Source organism: Pezoporus flaviventris, unplaced genomic scaffold (assembly GCF_033815535.1).
Source record: "Pezoporus flaviventris isolate CSIRO_AGI_PZ_B2104156 unplaced genomic scaffold, CSIRO_AGI_Pfla_v1 ptg000021l, whole genome shotgun sequence".
NCBI classification, from domain to species: domain Eukaryota; kingdom Metazoa; phylum Chordata; class Aves; order Psittaciformes; family Psittacidae; genus Pezoporus; species Pezoporus flaviventris.
In genome coordinates this window covers 10138324-10156674 of record NW_026892569.1, presented here as the reverse complement: position 1 = coordinate 10156674, position 18351 = coordinate 10138324, and the positions used below count along the sequence as shown (strand labels likewise).

Here is an 18351-nt window from a genome sequence, read left to right as displayed (position 1 = left end):
ACAACAGTGAGAGTAAGTAATTTGACCCAAAAAAAGCAATTGGATAGTGGCACAACTACCCAATACCAGGAGAAACAGGTACATTTAGCCATTATAACAGATATTTTTAGCTATTGTAACAGTTTTTTAAAAGTCAGGGTGGAGAACTGGGCAAGAATATAAGAAAAAGGCCTACAAGAAATAATTAATGCAAAGAACATAAGAAAGATGGCATAACATGGGGGGGGGACACCAACAGAAAACAGTACTACTGTTAATGGAAAGGATAAGTGTAATTTTCAAGACATAATTCTTCTTCCTTCTCCAAAATTCACCCAAGAAAACATATACTGGAATTTTAGTGAAGTCCAAAAGAAAAAACAGGGATAAGAGGTAGACAGCAGACAAAGGCCACCACCTGGCCACAATCCTGACACGGACAATACTCTATGGAAGAACAGAAATGGAGTATGACTGAAAAAAGAAAACAGAGGCAAAACAAGAAAGACTCAGCATATTAAATAGTGCAGCTGGGAGATGTGTGTGCGTGTGCGTGTGTGTGTGTGTGTGAAACATCTTCAGGTATGTGTAAAACAAGTCAGACTTCTGCTGAAGTTCTGCATCTGAGATTTTAGAAAAGGGGAATAGCCTGAAGCCAGCTACTTCTGATGAAACTGGAAGGAATGGCAGGAGGCGTGGGCAGGAATTCACTGAATTAATCCACAAGGCTCTGCAAAAGAGGTCCACACCATCCAGTACATTGAGAAAGGGCGCACCAGATGGACAGAAACTGCCACTTTAATAGGAACAAGGGTCACAGGGCAAAGCAAGAGACCTACAGCCTGGTTTTTAAGTCAGCTGTAGTGTGTTACACAGCAAACCCAACATTGTAGAACAGGTTTTACCAATTTCTGCCTAATAATTTCCCTAAACCCTCCAACCTACTCCCGACTTACCAAAAAGTCAAGAAGGAAGTCAGCTGAACAATGCCATCTCTGCTACCCTTGCTGTCTCTTCTCACACCACAGATTCAGCAGGAACAGAATCTGGTGGATAAAGAACAGGCTGAGAGAACGGAAATCATGGGCTAAACCAGCTTTGTCAGTCTTGTCAGAAGACCTTGAGTAAGTCAAGTCAGCCTCTGGGCCTAATGTTTACCGATACGCAATGTATGAACAACCCAGCTAGCTGAAAAAAGGAGTAACACTGAGGGTAATACCAGTGAAGGTGCTCTACTAAAACACTTCATAATGCAGCAAAACACTTGTATTCCTTTGAAGGGAAGGTGTGCAGATATCCATTAAGAACAACTCAAGCTCAGACTGCCAAGCTGATGAATTTTAGAAAGGTAGCCAACTATATTCTTTTGCTAAAAGGATTCAGTCAACTGACACATGCACTATAAATGAATTCTTCATTTATCAATGCTATAATTTACACAATGAACCAGTTGTATGAATATCAAAGAACATAAAAACTCACACCAGCACATTGTTAATAAAGTAAGAGAGGCTGGTAGAGAACTTATGTATGAATTACACAATCATCACCAAGGAGCAACTAAAGATTTTTAAGATATTCAGGGACAAAACCAGCACTAAGTCTAAGCCCATACAAAACATGAGACATACAATCTCCCTCCTAGAATCCTCACAAGCCTAAAATACACCTACACGGTCTATCCACTCATTTGTTAAGGGTGTGCTGCACATGACACATCAACAAATGGTCATTTCAAGGGGCTCGTCAGCAGAAGATTCATGCTTTGGCACACCAAAACATAATTCACCATTTCTACCACTCCATCCATTAATGGTTCACATGCTTGTATGCGCAAGGGTAGCATGTTCAGAGAGATACCAGAAGGTGATTTTTCAACATCAGCCTCTTCTCAGATCCATATCCTATTGAAACAGTTCCTCACTGCTGCTACCTTCTGATGTAACAGTGTACACTACCATACCTGGAACCTACCAAAACCACTTTAAAACTACCCTTTCCTGGAAAAAGGTACTCGCAGGCTATTTCACATGAAACAAACAAAACCAGTGCTTCAAGAAAGATAAATAAAGATTAAAGAAAGGTTTAACTGGAGCCTTCCAGTTTGCCAACAATTACAATTACATTCTTCATATGCATTTTCTAGGAAAATGTTTGAGCACATACTTAAGTTCAGTGACAACACAAAGTGCAGCCCGCAGGCATTTTAGAAGAAAACCAGATTTGATGGAGCTGGGTATACACCAAGAATCCTTATAAAGACCATCTGTTTTACCAGACAGAAGAGGGAACTTGCCCATTAGCAAGTCTTTCTTTCTAACCAGATGGATTAAAAACTAGTAGTTTTACACTGCATCCACCACAAGCATGTGTCCTGTGGAACAAGTTACACAAGGCTGCAATTTACAACTGCGCAATTCGCCACCAGCTGACTTCCACTTGATTCAGTGATCGGCTTCAGAAGAGCCACATCCTCACCGACCCATCTTTGAAAGCAAATTCAAAAATAGCCAAACTGCAGCATTTCCTCATGAACATCTCTGCTTTCTGCTAACAGGAAGAAAGCTTTAACCATATTCACATGCCCTACGAAGCAAGTGCATTGCATATCCTGGATCCAGTACTCCACTGGAGGAGGACATCTGAAGGGCCCATCTGCAGGTTCAAGCAGGGAACCAAAGCTGGCCTTCCACAATGCGAGGAGTACATCAGAAACAGCAATTCAAAGAATTTCCAACCTCTCTTGCCCCCTGTGGCTCATTTTCAGTCCCACAGCATGGCACCCACATGTGAGCTGCTGCAGGCACAGCTGCTTGTGGGGCTGCGATGAGAGCCAAAACACAAAATAACTCAGCCTGGAACGAAAATGGGCCTGAGGGAAGAATCTGACCACATTGCTGGTTAGAACAGCTTTGGTATAAAGTTAAAGAAGGGAATCAGTAGCGAGACAGGGCACATGACTCCAAAATGGTGTTATCAAAAACCTCGCATCTGAAGCTATGGCCACAATAGCCGGAAAACCAGGAACTCGCATGGGATTCAGCAAGGGCTCGTCAATACAAGAATAACTGCACATTTACAGTTCAAATCCCCCATTTTGCAAACAGATAAACTACCTCCCCTGAGTGAAAAGAGGGAGGATGTAATAAGCAAATACACAAAATACTGGGTCTTCCACAAATAGCTCTTTACCTATCTCTTTTATCTAGGATTACAGGACAGGGGTACAGACTAACATTATCATTAGCAACAAGTCATTTTTTCACTAGATGCCTGCATATAGATGTCTCATTTAAAGTGCAGCTTTAAGCACCGAGTCCTGTTGTCAAATCAAGCCAGTTTGTTGTCTGAAGAAGCTCTTACGCTGCTTTATCAATTTTCACCATTGCAGGGATATACAGCAGCAGAAGTACATTCCAATTTTACCACAGCGCATACAACTTTCATTAATGTGGGTAAGACCAGCTATGGTACACCTTCGCTGGCAGGAACCTATATTGCGCCAGTTCAGAGCAGTACAGCAACAGGAAAAGCCTACCTTCAAATACAAAATGAATTCTATACATGCAAAAGTGAAAAGCAGTAATTCAACTTCTTTTTGCTTCCCCTCTTTAAAGAAATCTTTCACTGGAACAGATTTAATTCCTTGAAGCATCTCAGATGTTTCTGTGGTCAGCTGCGCTCCTACTATCCACTTTTCCTGCTAACATTTGCATTATTTGCGTGAGATTCTCCAGCATCTGGAAAAATCCAGCATTACTACTGTATGCCAAACATTTTGGCAGAACCTTTCCATGAAGAGGAAAGGGCAGCAGGGGAGAGATCAAAAGTGCTCTTATCCTCATTGCCTGTCTGCCAGGAGATGCTGCCACTTTCATTGTGTTAAAGCTGACTCAAATGTCGGGAACAAGTGAACCGCAAAGTGGAAATACAGATACTTTCATTCTACTCCCAAGGAACGACAAAAGGTTATGCTGCAGCTATTTCAGGCATTACAGAGACTTTTAAGCATGGTAGTCATAAAAACAAGAGATGGCCTCTCATTTTAACTCCTAGCAGATTCAGCTGTGACAAGGCCAGCACAGAAGCTGGCAAGATTTAGCAACTCTAGTTCTCAAAGAAAGGCTTATTCCAGGCTTGGAGTTGTAAGAGGGTTAAAGCAAGTTAAATTAGCAGGCTTGTAAAGAAAGATACCATCTACCACCAACCCACGCTATGTGCAATTTTAACATGTGCTTTTAGCCCTGAATTTTGGAAAGTATCACATTTACAATGACTTGTGAAAGAAGAAAGTAGAAGTAACCTGGCACAGAGTGGTAAAATACTCCCCCTGATGACTCAAACCCAGTATTAATTCTCTGATCTTTCAGAAGTGTTGACTCAACTTACTGAGACTAAAAGACAGATCAAAAGAAGTTTCAATTCGGCTCAGCAAAATCACAATGCTTTTCCCCATTGATTCAGGTGGTTTTGGTATTAGGTACATGAAAGCCTTCCACTGATGTTTAGCATTAAATGACTTACAAAGTAGAAGTCTGATTTGAAACAGTTTACAAAGACTCAAACCATACTCAGTCCCAAAATGGGGAAAAGTCTACTAATCCGAACACTGATAACATCCCCACACTGCAACCCAGACCCTTAACACATCTGCCCTAAACAGCGCACCTTAACCATTCCACACAGACACAAAACTTGGACTCAAAAGCAGCAATATGCATCTCATGTGCTAGTTCCCTCTCTACTGTTGAAAAGGGTAACCTGAAAAGCTCTGGAAACCGCTGTCAATGGAGAAACCTCCTTGCAGGCTGCAAAACCTGACAGCTCATTGCGTTAGTATTGCTTAAAACATGACACAAAACAGGCAAGATAACTTCTAATCTGAATCTGTCTAACAGGACTCACTAGCAAACCCATGGCTTACATCACTCTACCACTTCCAAGCTGCCTTTCATATACACAATATAGTAGATTCATCCTGCTCAGAAGAAAACCGTCCTTCCTGATCCTTCAAGTGAGCTGGTCCAGGGAGCTCTTAAGTGCAACTCTGAAAAATTTATGTTAGTATAACAGTAATCTGGAGCTGATTTGTTTAAATGGCTTTTTCTAATTAAGCATTAGCAAGTCCCTCCCTGCAGGGCTACAGACGAGATGTTGTCTGCCCATTAAACACTGCCAACACTTGACAGGCTGGGAGGACCTACCAGAAAAACTACTCTATCCACACCTCCTCACCTACACTCATTCCTAAGAATCTGCTACCAGCTGCCAACAGAAACAGGATACAGGCATGACGTGTTTTTAACTTGACTAGCTATGGCCACTTCTCCAAATCTTCTCCATTGCTTGTGCACTAATGTGGGACCTTTTTAGTGCAAGTTTTGTTATACCAAAAGTATGATCACTGTTCCATATTTACTTTGAGTCACCTTTTTCACATGGACATCATGAATATTTTACTGGAAGGCGAGTTCTATTCAACTTCAGCTGACTAGTCTTGAAAAGGCTTTTAAAAGGAGTGAAGGCCTACACTTTTCAGACTCAAGCAATAAAAATGCTGATGCCCATCTATTGCTCTTTCCTTCTAATAGTTATGCCTTTTTAGCGAGAACACGTGCTAATTGCACAAACATAGCACAGCTAAAGCAGCCACACGCACAAATATGGTCTTCAATATCCACCTCCACATCCAACTGCACAAAGACAGTAAACTCGGTGATTCTGCTATAAAGAAATTGGCTTGACAACTTGCTTGCCAATAGGAATCAAGCAGTCATACATTTAAAGCCTCAGCCAAAATCAGAATGTTTCCTCCTACATTCATGGCAGAGTCCACATGAAAAAAATATCCACAAAATCTTTACCCAAAGCAGCACAAAAGGGAGCAGACTGGTCTGAAATAAGGCTGAAGTTTACATACCACTGAGGAGATGCAGGCTTATAACCAGCGCCAAAACCAAGACCATGTTAATGGCTCCTCACAGAATTCTTGTTCATCCTGTGTGTCCACCAGAACTCCTGGGTCACTTTCTACAGGCATCTTTCCAGCCAGTCAGGCCCCCAGCTTGTATTCAGGTATACAGAGTGGTCATCTAGTCATACAAATGTCTGATGTTTACTTAAGTGAATGTTTGAGTATTTGAATATGAAGACAAAACAAGGTAATGTTAGGTTATGCTCATGGTTCACCTTCAAGTTTTCCCCCGACCTACATTTTTACTGCAAGCTGCCCATATTCCCAATCACATTAAGCATATCCCAAGTCAAAGTTTAACAATTTCCCTCTACCATTCAGTTATCAATTAATTTCTTAGAGCTCTCAGGAGATTGAGATTGTTTGAGCAGTCAGTCTCAGGAAGCTTTCCTCCATCACTTTTTCCAGGTGGACTTTCATTAACATTAATAATAACAAATATTTGAACACGCTTACAGGTGACCATCTCACACATGGATTGAAAAATGCTAAAAACAAAGCGAGGAAAAAAAAGAAGATAATGAAGATTTTAAACAAATTATCTCCCACACACTGGGGCCAGAGAACTCCTAAACCTGAAATCAAGAGGAAGGAGCCAACCTGCTCACCAGCCTCAACTTCTCTCTCAAGCACAGGCAGTCACAGATTTTGGAATGTCAGCCTTCCTTTAGGTGTGGCTTTAAACTTTGCTTTCATTGCCACCTTTGCCTCTTTCAGAGTCTCTGGAGATACTAGATGGAAGTTCTGCAGCTAAGTGATGAGACCTCAGGTGGCTCTTCCTTAGCAACTGACATTGTAAGAGAGCCATACCAACATCAGAATTGTAAAGGTGCCACACTGGCAGCAAACAAACATTTCTTTAGTGACATCCCCAGCAAAAAAAGTTGAAGAACAAACATAAGCTTGAGCATCACAGATGCAGTTACATAACGGGTATTGAAGGGCCACAACAGCAGCTGTTTACAGGAATGTCAACAACTTAAAATAATCAGTAACTCCAATTCCAGAACCTCAAGAAATGAGCTTTCATCCATCAGAGTAATAAATGCACATCTTTTTGACACCATCATTGCAGCTGGTCACAAGACAAGTTAGCAGTCTTTGCCTTTACTGCACAAGAGGCTCCTTTCTGACAGCATTTCTGCTTTGAAAGAAGTTGGTTTGAAACTGTAGGTCAAACCCACTTAAGATCAAATTTGTTCAGAAGTCCCAGTTTCAGTAAACACCATTTTTCACACCAAATTGTTGGTAAATAGCTATCAATTACTCCAAGCTGCCACCAAAGGACATGCATAAGATCAGCTGCAATTTATTACAATCCTCACTACAGAACTTTTGACAGCTTTCTTTTAGAATGCTACTTAAGGCATTTAACAACGAGCCAGACCTGCTGGTGCATCGTGGCATTAACTGCAGAAGGCACAGAGTAGGGAACTTGGTTCCATGAAACAGCCACATCAACAGCTATTTTAAAGTGCAGTCTCGCTGAACCCTGCAGATATCCACTCCTGAGATCATCCAGTCCATCATGTTACCCTGGGGTAAGAGGACTAACAGATACACTTGATCACAATCTTGATGCAAAGCATAGACAGAACATCTCGGGCAGTGAACACAAAGGGGGTGGGGGGGAGTGAATACAAGGATGCCTCCAAATCATGAGTTTTCTTATGCCATCTCATGAGAAACACGGTTCCCTATCTGCGAAACTACTCCAAACAGAAACATCAACATCAACCAACTATTCCCTTTTCTCTAACAGGACAAAAATACACTTCTCAGGCTGTCAGTACTGAGTTCAGGGCGGCAGTAGAGTTTAACAGAACTGGCATCTTTTGGGCACTAGCCCAAAATCCGATAACTGCTTTAAATCTGAGCTGATCCTAAAAACTACTCCATGTCTTCAAGTGACTCCAGGAGTGTCATCCATGAGGCACACAAATTTTTCTTAAAAAAAAAAAATAAAAACAACCAACCAAAAAACAATGCTTTCACAGAATGACAGAATCCTAAGGGTTGGAAGGGACCTCAAAAGATCATCTAGGCCAACCTTCCTGCAAGACCAGGGTAACCTAGAGTACATCACACAGGAACTTGTCCAGGCGGGCCTTGAATATCTCCAACGTAGGAGACTCCACAACCCCCCTGGGCAACCTGTTCCAGTGATCTGTCACTCTCACAGTAAAGAGATTTTTCCTGATGTTCACATGGAACCTCCTATGCTCCAGTTTACACCCATTGCCCCTTGTCCTATCGCTGGACATCACTGAAAAAAACCTAGCTCCATCATCCTGACACTCACCCTTTACATATTTGTAAACATTGATGAGGTCACCCCTCAGTCTCCTCTTCTCCAAGCTAAAGAGTCCCAGCTCCCTCAGCCTCTCCTCATAAGAGAGATGTTCCATTCCCTTAACCATACCTGTGGCTCTGCGCTGGACTCTTTCAAGCGATTCCCTGTTTTTCTTGAACTGTGGGGCCCAGAACTGGACACAATCTTCCAGATGCGGGCTCACCAAGGCAGAGTAGAGGGGGAGGAGAACCTCTCTTGACCTACTAACCACACCCTTTCTAATGCACCCTAGGATGCCATCGGCCTTCTTGGCCACAAAGGCACATTGCTGGCTCATGGTCATCCTCCTATCCACCAGGACTCCCAGGGTCCCTTTCCTCTTCACTACTGTCCAGCAGGTCAGCCCCCAACCTGTACTGGTACATGGGGTTGTTCTTCCCCAGATGCAAGACTCTACACTTGCCCTTGTTAAATTTCACCAAGTTCCTCTCCGTCCAACTCTCCAGCCTGTCCAGGTCTCACTGAATGGCAACACAGCCCTCTGGTGTGTCAGCCACTCCTCCCACTTTACTATCATCAGCAAACTTGCTGAGGGTACATTCAGTTCCCTCATCCAGGTCGCGGATGAAAATATTAAACAGCACCAACCCCTGAGGGACTCCACTAGTCACAGACCTCCAGCTAGATTCTGCCCCATTGCTTTCTTAGACTGTTTCAAGTCAAGCAGACTCCTTAAGGAGGAGACTCTCACCAAGATGTTAAACCAACACTAAAACAAAACTCACTGGATTCTTTTCTTCCAAAAACTGGAAATGCCCCTGAAGCATTTAAAGGGCTTTTGTAAACCAGAACCAAAACATAACTCTTCAGCACAATAAACCATCTGAAAACCAACACCCACAGCAAAAAGCATGACCAGCATGGAAGCTGCTCTGCAGACAGCAAGCAGCAGCTGTGACAGACTTCCCATCCCCACCATTTGCAACAAGCCCTCACTTCTGCACCACAGGACACTCTGCAGACCACACAGTCAAACTTCCCACAGATATTCAACGCAGACTAACTAAGGTGTTCTGGTTAAGGCTAAACGTCCAAGTTCATGCTCCTTCCCAGCAAAGAACTGAATGTTAATCAATGGCCAAGTCAGATCAGCCTGCACTTTCCCCTAGCAAGGACAAAGGCAAATCCCACTTCTGAGACCCTCTCCTGGAGGAGTGTGAGAAGATGGACATGCAGGGGGTTTGCAGCGAGCTGCAGTTCCCATGTCACAGCACTGGCACAGGCAGGTTCAGCCAGCAACACATCTCACTGCCCCATCTTTAACGGGATGAAAACAAACAGTGGTGCAGCACAAACAGCATCCCAGATCCACGAGGAATGCTGAAGACCAGAGCTAGAGGTTATCCCAACTGAAAGCCAACATGGCAAAGGATCGCAGTTCCACACACCTTGAAGAGACTGCTTTCCAACAGCACTTTCACCTTCCTAATCAGTCAGCCATTACTGGGCTGAAACAGGTAAGCTCAGTCATAAGTCGCTCTTTTCTCATTTCCAGTTTTAACCATTATTCAGGCTCAGACTCATGGTAACACACTCACTGCTCTTTACAGACAACTGATACAAGTCCTTAACTACTACAACGCACTACAGCACAAGGTGCTTGTTCAGTGCTCTCCCACAGGCAGTGATTTGCAAACACTATGGTGTTTATGGTGCCTATGGGTGCAGTACTTCAGTCGATCAAAGAAAAGGCCAGTCTTTTTGCTCCAAGCTAGTATACCTTGGAATCATGAAACATTTATTTGCTAAAAGGATAATCACCGTGGCAACTTGCTTGCAGGAAAATAACAGCCAACAACTCCAGAACAAAGACAGACCCCTGAGGAATTCTTTAAGGGAGACCAACCAGCTCACACAAATCTGAAAAATACTCAAATTTGCCAAATTTATTTCTGAAGAAGCTGTAATTAGGCATCTGCAAACTTAGCACAGTCCATCACACAAGTTGAAACAATGGCACTACCACCCATCTCAACATCTGGGTGCCCTTTATGTTCTCTGACACTCAAGACACCCTATAAAGCAGGTTAGGGCAATGGTCCCCAATGTACACAATTTCGCCTTACAGACCATTTCCTTAAATCAAAAGAAAACTTTACCTTATACTCCAATTCTTTGCCACTCCACACATTAGTTTTGACTTTTGGTCATGTGAATTTGAATCATGAAAATGCAGTTATTGCAAGCAACACTTCAATCATGCTTTTCATGAAGTGGAATGTTTACAAAGGTAACTCAACCTCATCTAACAGATAAGGAAATAAAGAGTAATACTTTGCTTAGGGACACACAGTCAAGGACACATGGAACCCGCATTCTTACAGGTTTTCAGAGCTACTGAAGGAGTTGCTGAATTTTCACAGGGCAGCAGTTTTTTGTGGAAATGCACACATGGAAACTTTGCTGCACTAAAATCCTAACAGAGAAATCCCCTAAACTACCACCCCTTGGTTCTCACTCTGCTTGTAGGGAAAGGACAGGAGGAGTAACCACTACACAGGTAAGGATCCCATTCTCAACCACAGCACCTCCCACAAACACAGTTTACACTAGCACTGCAGATACAGTCCATTTTGCTTTCCTGCTGTAGGAACATTATTGGCAGGCTACTAAGCTAGCCAGGTAGGTAGGTTAGATCTGTGTCCCTGCAGTATCATCTCAGCCTGAGTCACCGGAGCTCACAAATAAAAGCTTTTAAGAGAAGTATGACTGCTAAACACACTTTGGAGCAGTGGAGCACACTGAGGGTACAGTCAGGAGCTATTTTCAGACATCATCATTCTATGATTCTATTAGTTTTCCTTTAAAAAAAAAAAACCACCCCCCCCCAAAAAAAAAACACAAAAAAAAACCCCAAAACAAAAAAACAAAAATGAAAAAAAAAAAAAGCAAAGACTCAGACTCATGTTTGGTTCCTTCCCACTATAACCCAGGGCTAACTGTAAAACTGCCACTGCCCTTGAGTGCCAGCATGAACGCCTGTATCACAGGAAAGATAGAATCATAGAATAGTTAGGGTTGGAAAGGATCTTAAGATCATCTAGTTCCAACCCCCCTGCCATGGGCAGGGACACCTCACACTAAACCATCTCACCCAAGGCTTCGTCCAACCTGGCCTTGAACACTGCCAGGGATGGAGCATTCACAACCTCCCTGGGCAACCCATTCCAGTGCCTCACCACCCTAACAGCAAAGAATTTCCTCCTTATATCCAATCTAAACTTCCCCTGTTTAAGTTTTAACCCATTACCCCTTGTCCTGTCACTACAGTCCCTAATGAAGAGTCCCTCCCCAGCATCCCTATAGGCCCCCTTCAGATACTGGAAGGCTGCTATGAGGTCTCCACGCAGCCTTCTCTTCTCCACGCTGAACAGCCCCAACTTTCTCAGCCTGTCTTCATACAGGAGGTGCTCCAGTCCCCTGATCATACTCGTGGCCCTTCTCTGGACTTGCTCCAACAGTTCCATGTCCTTTTTATGTTGAGGACACCAGAACTGCACACAATACTCCACGTGAGGTCTCACAAGAGCAGAGTAGAGGGGCAGGATCACCTCCTTCAACCTGCTGGAAACACTCCTTTTGATGCAGCCCAGGATACGGTTGGCTTTCTGGGCTGCAAGCGCACACTACATGTCCAAGTAGTTTACAAAAGGAGAGTCAACAGATGTTATCAGTGGACACTGGCCTCTTCTAAGTCCACACAGAAGAAGTTAGCAGACTTCCTCATTCCAGGTTTAGAATTCAATACAAAAGTACAGCTAGAAGCCTTCTGGTAAAATACAGCTGTGCAAGCTGGTGAATTTCTGTGCTGCTTAAATAGCTACAGGTCTATCTTCAGCTACCTGGGTGGGACAAGGCTGCACAGTCACAAAGCAAAGCACATCCAGCCCTGCAGAACTGTACATTATAGGCAGACTGCCATGTAAGACTGACACTTTCTAGAGCAAAAGGACCACCGTGCTATGACCTATGCACAGGAAGGCAAGCAAGACCTACTTCTTTTCCAGCCTTCACTGAAGATGCTTTCCAGTTCAAGGCAGTTTTCTCCTAACTTCATCTGAATGTTTTAGCTAACCAAATAGAGAAACCACCATTACCCCCCAGGTACATTTCAGTGACTACTTAAAGTGCCAAATGCTTTGAAGAAGAAAATCTCTACAGACATTTGGTAGCATTTAAGATCTGACTGGGTTAGCAGTGAAGGCTCAGGCCATACAGCAGTAGCCCCTCTGAAAGGAATCTTCTGAATATTCCCACAGCAGGTCCAAACAAGGTCACCCTCCGTACAATGCCAGCTAGATATTCTGGTGCTCACACAGTCCTACTGAACATATTATATCCCATTGCTTAAACTATGAATAATGGGGCAGATCAATCTGAATCTAGAAAACGTACAGCTAGAGTTCTCATCACCTGCATCAGACAGCCCCCTCCTCCCGTTTGTTATAAGGGATAGTAGGCACACCTACCTTGAAATCGCTCAGGCTAGCTTGTCTCTTTGCATAGATATGCTCACAGTATTAATCCAAATGTCTTCAACAGAGGTCTGATTTTCAAAATACTTCGAAGTATAAATTCCACAGGAAACAGTAAAGTCAGGGGAGGGACAGAGACACAAATCAACTTCTACATTTGCAGACGCCTGCAGTCAGTAGCATAGGTCACTTCCAGAGTTAATCTTGGCAACAAAGCTTCTTTGTAGAGGAGAAAGACCTGCCAAAAGTAACAATGATAGTAAAATACCCCATTAACATCAATAAGCAACAAACCAGCACCACAGATTCAGACTCTCCTTCAGAGAAAATAATTTACTTTTATTTGAAATACTGAGTTTCTGTTAGCTTTGACATAGTTAAAATCAGCAGCAGCCTCTAAAGCTACCTCATATTCTGAGTACTTTAATCCAACAAATTATCTCAAGGAGGAAAAGCCTCCAAGAATTCAGATAATGTTTGATCATAGCAGAGCATATAACACTATGCCACAACACAGAGTGCCTTGTTTCAGACAAAATTTCCCAGCTTATTAGATGCCTTGGTGTACTCTGCATATCTTCACACAGGAATGCTTGTGTGAGCAGTGTCACACCAAAAAAATTAAGCTGCTGTCCAAAACGAGGGACACAGAGCACAATAAAAGTCCAGCACAGCACAAATAAAAGGTACATGCAAGAAGACTTCCTGTGCAACATAAATGCTCAGGAGTATTAGTGTGCTTCTGAATTTATCCAATTTGGATTTAAATAATAAAATAATAAAACATAAACCTCTTGGGACTCTTCTATGTCTGCATTTCACATCGTATGGCAGATCAAGGTTCCAAATCAAAGCTTTTGAACGCTATGGTGATACAACCTTCTGTACTTCTGGTACAACAGTAGGATTCTTTATAAATAAAAGAGGTCAGTTAGTTTTGCATCATCCTAAAATGCTCTGGAAGTACAAATGGGTTCCATTTTGCAAAAAAGACATTTAACTTCATACAATCACTTGTTTCCTCCTCTTTTCCTCTTCCCTCTGTGCCCACCTTAACACGCTCACCCATTTTCAGAATGGCATAATTCGAGCTCACTCACCCATCGGCACAATAATTAGTACCGACATTAGCTCCGAAAAGGCAGCGAGAGCGGGCAAGGAGCGGTGAGGCACACACCGAGCCTCGCCTGGCTCAGCAGGCAGCGAGGTCAGACGCAGCCGACTCCGCCAGCACAAAGGACCCGCGCACCGGCAGCGCCGGTCCATAGGCTTCCGCCCACCGGTGCCGGGCTCCGCTCCTCCCGGGAGGGGCCGGCGGCCGCGGGGGCTTCGTACCTTCCGCTGGGTACGGCAGCGCCTCCGCACAGTCGGGGCCGGAGCCAGCCCCGGCACCGCCGCCAAGGCCGCGCTCCGCTCGCGCCCCCGGCCCCGGCCCGCCGGCCGCACTAGCCCCGGCAACGAGGCCCGCGAGCGCCGCCGGGACGGAACGGTGAGCGGGGCGGGCGGTCCCGAGGCGCACTAACCGAGTGTGGGCCTCGGCCCACTCCCGGGGACTCCGAACCGGCTGCAGGAAAACCGGGGGCGGTGGGGCGGGAAAGCGCGGCCGAGCCACGGGCGGGTGGAAGCGGCCGTGCCTGGCACCGGCCGGACCGGGCCGGGCCGGCCCCGCGGGGATCCCTCTCCCCGTCACTCACCGTCGGAGCGGACGCGCCCCGCACTCGCCGCCAGCGGCGGCTCCATCCCGCGCGCGCCGCCACAGCACTCGGCCCAGCTGCGCGCGACGTCACTGCGCAGGCTCGGAAGGGGGGGGGGGGGCCCGGCGCGTGTGATGGCGTCACTGACGGTGGGCGGGCAGGGACACGCCCCCAGCGGGAGGGGCAGCGGGCGGTGGCTGCTGGCGGTCACGTGGGCCGCAGGCCGAGCGGGTGCCTGGTGCGTGCCGTGTGCTCGCGGTCCGGCTTGCGGCGTCCGCGCTGTGCTGCGGGACGGCGGCGTCACCTGTGTGGCTTTTGGCAGCAGCGGGGAGGGCGGCTCCGAGGGGAGCCAGCCTGGGCCGCAGCTCGGCCGGACAAGGTTCGCTTCTCGGCAGCCGGGTACAGGCCGCCCCGGTGACCGCCACGGTGCGGGCAGACCGTGAGCGCCTTCGGGCACCCAGCCCTGGGGAACGGAGCGCCCCCCGCCGCTCCCAGCACCCTGTGCGCACTCGCGCAGCTCGCACCGGGCCCCGGTGCGGGGAGAAGCCTCGGGCGCAGCCGCCGGCCGTGCTGAGCGCGCTGTGCGCTGACAGCCCTGCGAGGTAACGGTAGCTGCCCAGACACCTCGGTGCTGGCCTTCGCTGTGCCCTCAGCCCCCCCGTGGTAGATAGCTCCCGTTTGAGTCTGTGCTGGGTGGCAGTCACGGGTTCTCCATGTACTCTAAGAAGGATTAGTAGGCGGTACTGGTCTCCAATCTGGTTTGTGAAGTCTGATTTACCCTACGGAATAGTGCTTAGTGTTGTGATGAGCATACAGACACTTCTGGAATAGTCGAACTATGGTACACGTTTCAGAAGGGCTCCTTGATCAGCAGCTTCTGGTTTTCCACCATTTTCACCTAACAGTGAGTTAGACGAGGTGCTCTGAGAAGTCACCAAAGACCAGGATATTAAGACTGCCTCAGTGGATATGACCATCTCTCCTCATCTGCACAAGTGTCATCGAGGGTGACTCTGCTTGTGTAGTTTTAGAAGGCTGCACCCTTTCTTGAAGCTGATTCAATGAAAATTTGCCTTGATCTGTATTTGTCTGCAGCAATTAATGTATTTAGCCACAAGGAAGTTGGAATTTATACAACTTGACTTTTATTTCAAATCAGTGCTCATTAGTACTTAAAGTTTTTCACATGAAGTTCAAGAATTTATGAACACCAGCCAGTATTTTTCGCACTCAAATCCTCTCCTTGCCCCCTCGCCCCCAGCTGTCTTGTCTTTCCCCTGTAGCTCTCCCAGGTCACACTAGTATGCCTGAAGCTAAAGCTGAGCCTGGCTGTGACATGCTGGGGTGTACATGGAAGGCAAGAGCTGGATGCTGAATTCAAGGCACTGCCACTTGAGGTTACAGTCACAGGGTGTGCACAGGACGTGGATCCTGACATGCCAAGAAGACCTGAAGGCAGGAAATAAAATGTGGTGAACCTTTGCGACTAAAGCGAATACCCACCCCTGGCATAGTCGGCTCCACTGAGGAGTGTGATGTTGTATCCCTCCTTACCGCCTTCTTCTCTGATGCATCAATAGTCAAACAAAGTCTTATACTTTCCAGAAACAGTTGGTCACTGTGGACTCACTGGGCGTTGAGTGATTTGCAGCATCTAGGAAATGAGGGCAGTTTATTTAAAGCCGATGGGAACTTTGTTCCTTCCCTTATCTCCTAAAAAAAACCCAACAAACATATTGCAGAACTAGTAAGAGATCTTATAATTTCTGTTTAAACCATTTTTTCCACTTCTCCTCCCTTTCAAAGCTGAATTACCAAGCATTGAGATCTTGTGTCAGCACAAGAACAGAAAGTGAGACTGACCAAAAGCAGTAAGCGAACCCGAGTGGCTGACTTGCCCTGGCTAACTTCAAAGCAGGTACAGCATAACAATCAGCATACGTGGTGGCATTTCTATTTAAGATGTTTATTCATGCTATTTTTCTTATTTATTAATTAAAAATATCCAAGTAAGTAACAAATTGTTAGCGTTAGATCTCCAGCTGACATTAAATTTGGCTTTAAACATGTAAGTTTAGTAACTATGACATGATTAGGGTTAGATTAAATTATTAGATTCAAACTATTCAACTATTAGATTCAAAAGTTCACAGGAAATCTGTGGTTGTAGTCAACATACAGAAGTGATGAGCTGGGTAGCCAAGGAAGTAACTAGAGTACAATCATCTCTCGCTGCAGGTACTGGCTATTGAAGTTTTGGCTTATTAATTATATTCTGCCTGTATATACTTTCTCATAGGACTTTATGCAATATATGTCTACATATTTGATCTTGTACAATGTAGGTGATCAATGTGCCAACTTAAAATCAGTTCACTCCTAGCACAGGAGAAAACCATTTGGGCCTCATTGGTCTCTGTCCAACACAGAGGCTTGCGCCAGCACAGAATGAATGCAAAATAAGCACAGTGGTTATTTTTCTGGGCTGGTGGCATTCAGCACAGCTCTTAATGCTCATTTGCACAGGGCAGTCCTGGGACAGGCTGTGGCTCTAAATAGAATGCAGGGAGATGAAAGCTGGGCTAAAACACCAGCACAAATAGCTTGCATGGGGCTGAAACTGGGGAGGGTTTTGTGTGCTTCTGTCAATTGATCTTGATTCCTGTGGGGAGAAAACCCATCATGTGGACTGTTTACATTTATCTTTGTGTGCCTTCCTCAAAACATCACTTACACTGCCCTGGTCAGATCCTATGATGCCACCCTTGGTTTGTCAGGCAGGCCCTTCAGTATCATGAGAGTCCCCAGTCTTGTAGATATGAACCACTGTGCCTCCCTACATTTGGGGGTGGTTTTGGTCCTGTTCTTGTATAAATTTTGCTCTTTCAGTAGGGAGTTGCTGGGAAGAAACCAAGTATCTTATTGAAGACAGACATGAAATAACCTGGTGAATTGAATTGAATGTAATGGACTGATAAATTACATTCAGATTAAAGCTTAGTTCTTTAATCTCCAGTCACTATAGAAACTAACCCTGCCTGACTGCTGGGATACTATTTCAGAAGCACCAGCAGGCATCAGCTATACTTCCAGAAATGGTGAATAAAGGACATGAGCTACCCTGGGAGTTTGTTACAGACAAAAATACAAGCTCAGGAGGGCATTTCTGGTTAGAATGGTGAAAAATCTTTGATGATCTGACTGGAAAAAATATGTCTTTTAATTCAGCACCAGCTCTCAGAGAAGCTTTACAGCAATAACCACAAGTGTTCTGTGACTCCTGAAATCTGATTGCCTTTACATTCCTTCTTGCAGAGCATCAGAAGACGTGGCTACCTTACAGATGTTTCCTAGAGTCCGTGAGACATAGTTCAGTTTTGCAGTGCTCTTGCAATGAGAGAATTACTACTTTGACGTGTACCAGCAGATGTCTGGGGATAGGGTTCAGAATGATACTGGGCAAAAATAAGAGAAAAAGAATTTTTAATGGATTACAAACAATTTCCAATGTTTTGCAAGAGGTTTGGATGCCAGGCAGTTCAAGCAGGGTGAGTATGGCCTGTTTGGCCACCACTTGCAGTGAGCCTTCTGGATTAAGTGTTAGACAAGGGAACTTCCAAGGTGTTTAACTCCCAGGGTTGTAGTGACCAACCCCACCATCTCACCACTTAGACCACATCCCTTGTAGCATGGGTGAGTATGCCCTGTTTAGTCTGCTACCATCTGTCTTTGCAGGTTCCAGTGGCTCACAGACAAGCTGGACAAGGGCCCGGAGCAGATCCTGATGCCACACACCCCATGGGTGATGGGAGCTGTGAGACAGCTGCCCTTCAACTGCCTAAGCCTTGTGTGGGTGCACCCAAGCTCCCAGCATCT

The 18351-nt window shown here is 45.2% G+C and overlaps 2 protein-coding genes and 1 long non-coding RNA gene across 10 annotated transcripts in view; 1 reads left to right on the top strand and 2 right to left on the bottom strand.

The window, feature by feature from the left end:
• The window catches only part of TMCC1 (transmembrane and coiled-coil domain family 1), an 83789-nt gene extending 69177 nt beyond the window's left edge, over window positions 1-14612 (bottom strand). For 2 of the 5 annotated variants that reach the window (XM_061456009.1, XM_061456008.1), the window contains exon 1: window positions 12776-13019. The gene's annotated coding sequence lies outside the window, so the exon portion shown is untranslated. Of the gene's footprint in view, window positions 1-935; window positions 1026-12302; window positions 12377-12775; window positions 13020-14475 lie in introns of those variants that run through there. The other 3 variants (XM_061456005.1, XM_061456011.1, XM_061456010.1) reach the window with 3 other exon arrangements.
• Window positions 1-18351, top strand: part of IFT122 (intraflagellar transport 122) — a 429684-nt gene that overhangs the window by 212130 nt on the left and 199203 nt on the right. The window lies entirely within an intron of this gene.
• LOC133270607 (uncharacterized) overlaps window positions 16449-18351 on the bottom strand; it is a 36398-nt gene continuing 34495 nt past the window's right edge. For all 3 annotated transcript variants that reach the window (XR_009743849.1, XR_009743848.1, XR_009743847.1), the window contains one exon: window positions 16449-17374. This is a non-coding gene — a long non-coding RNA (uncharacterized LOC133270607). The remainder of the gene's footprint in view (window positions 17375-18351) is intronic.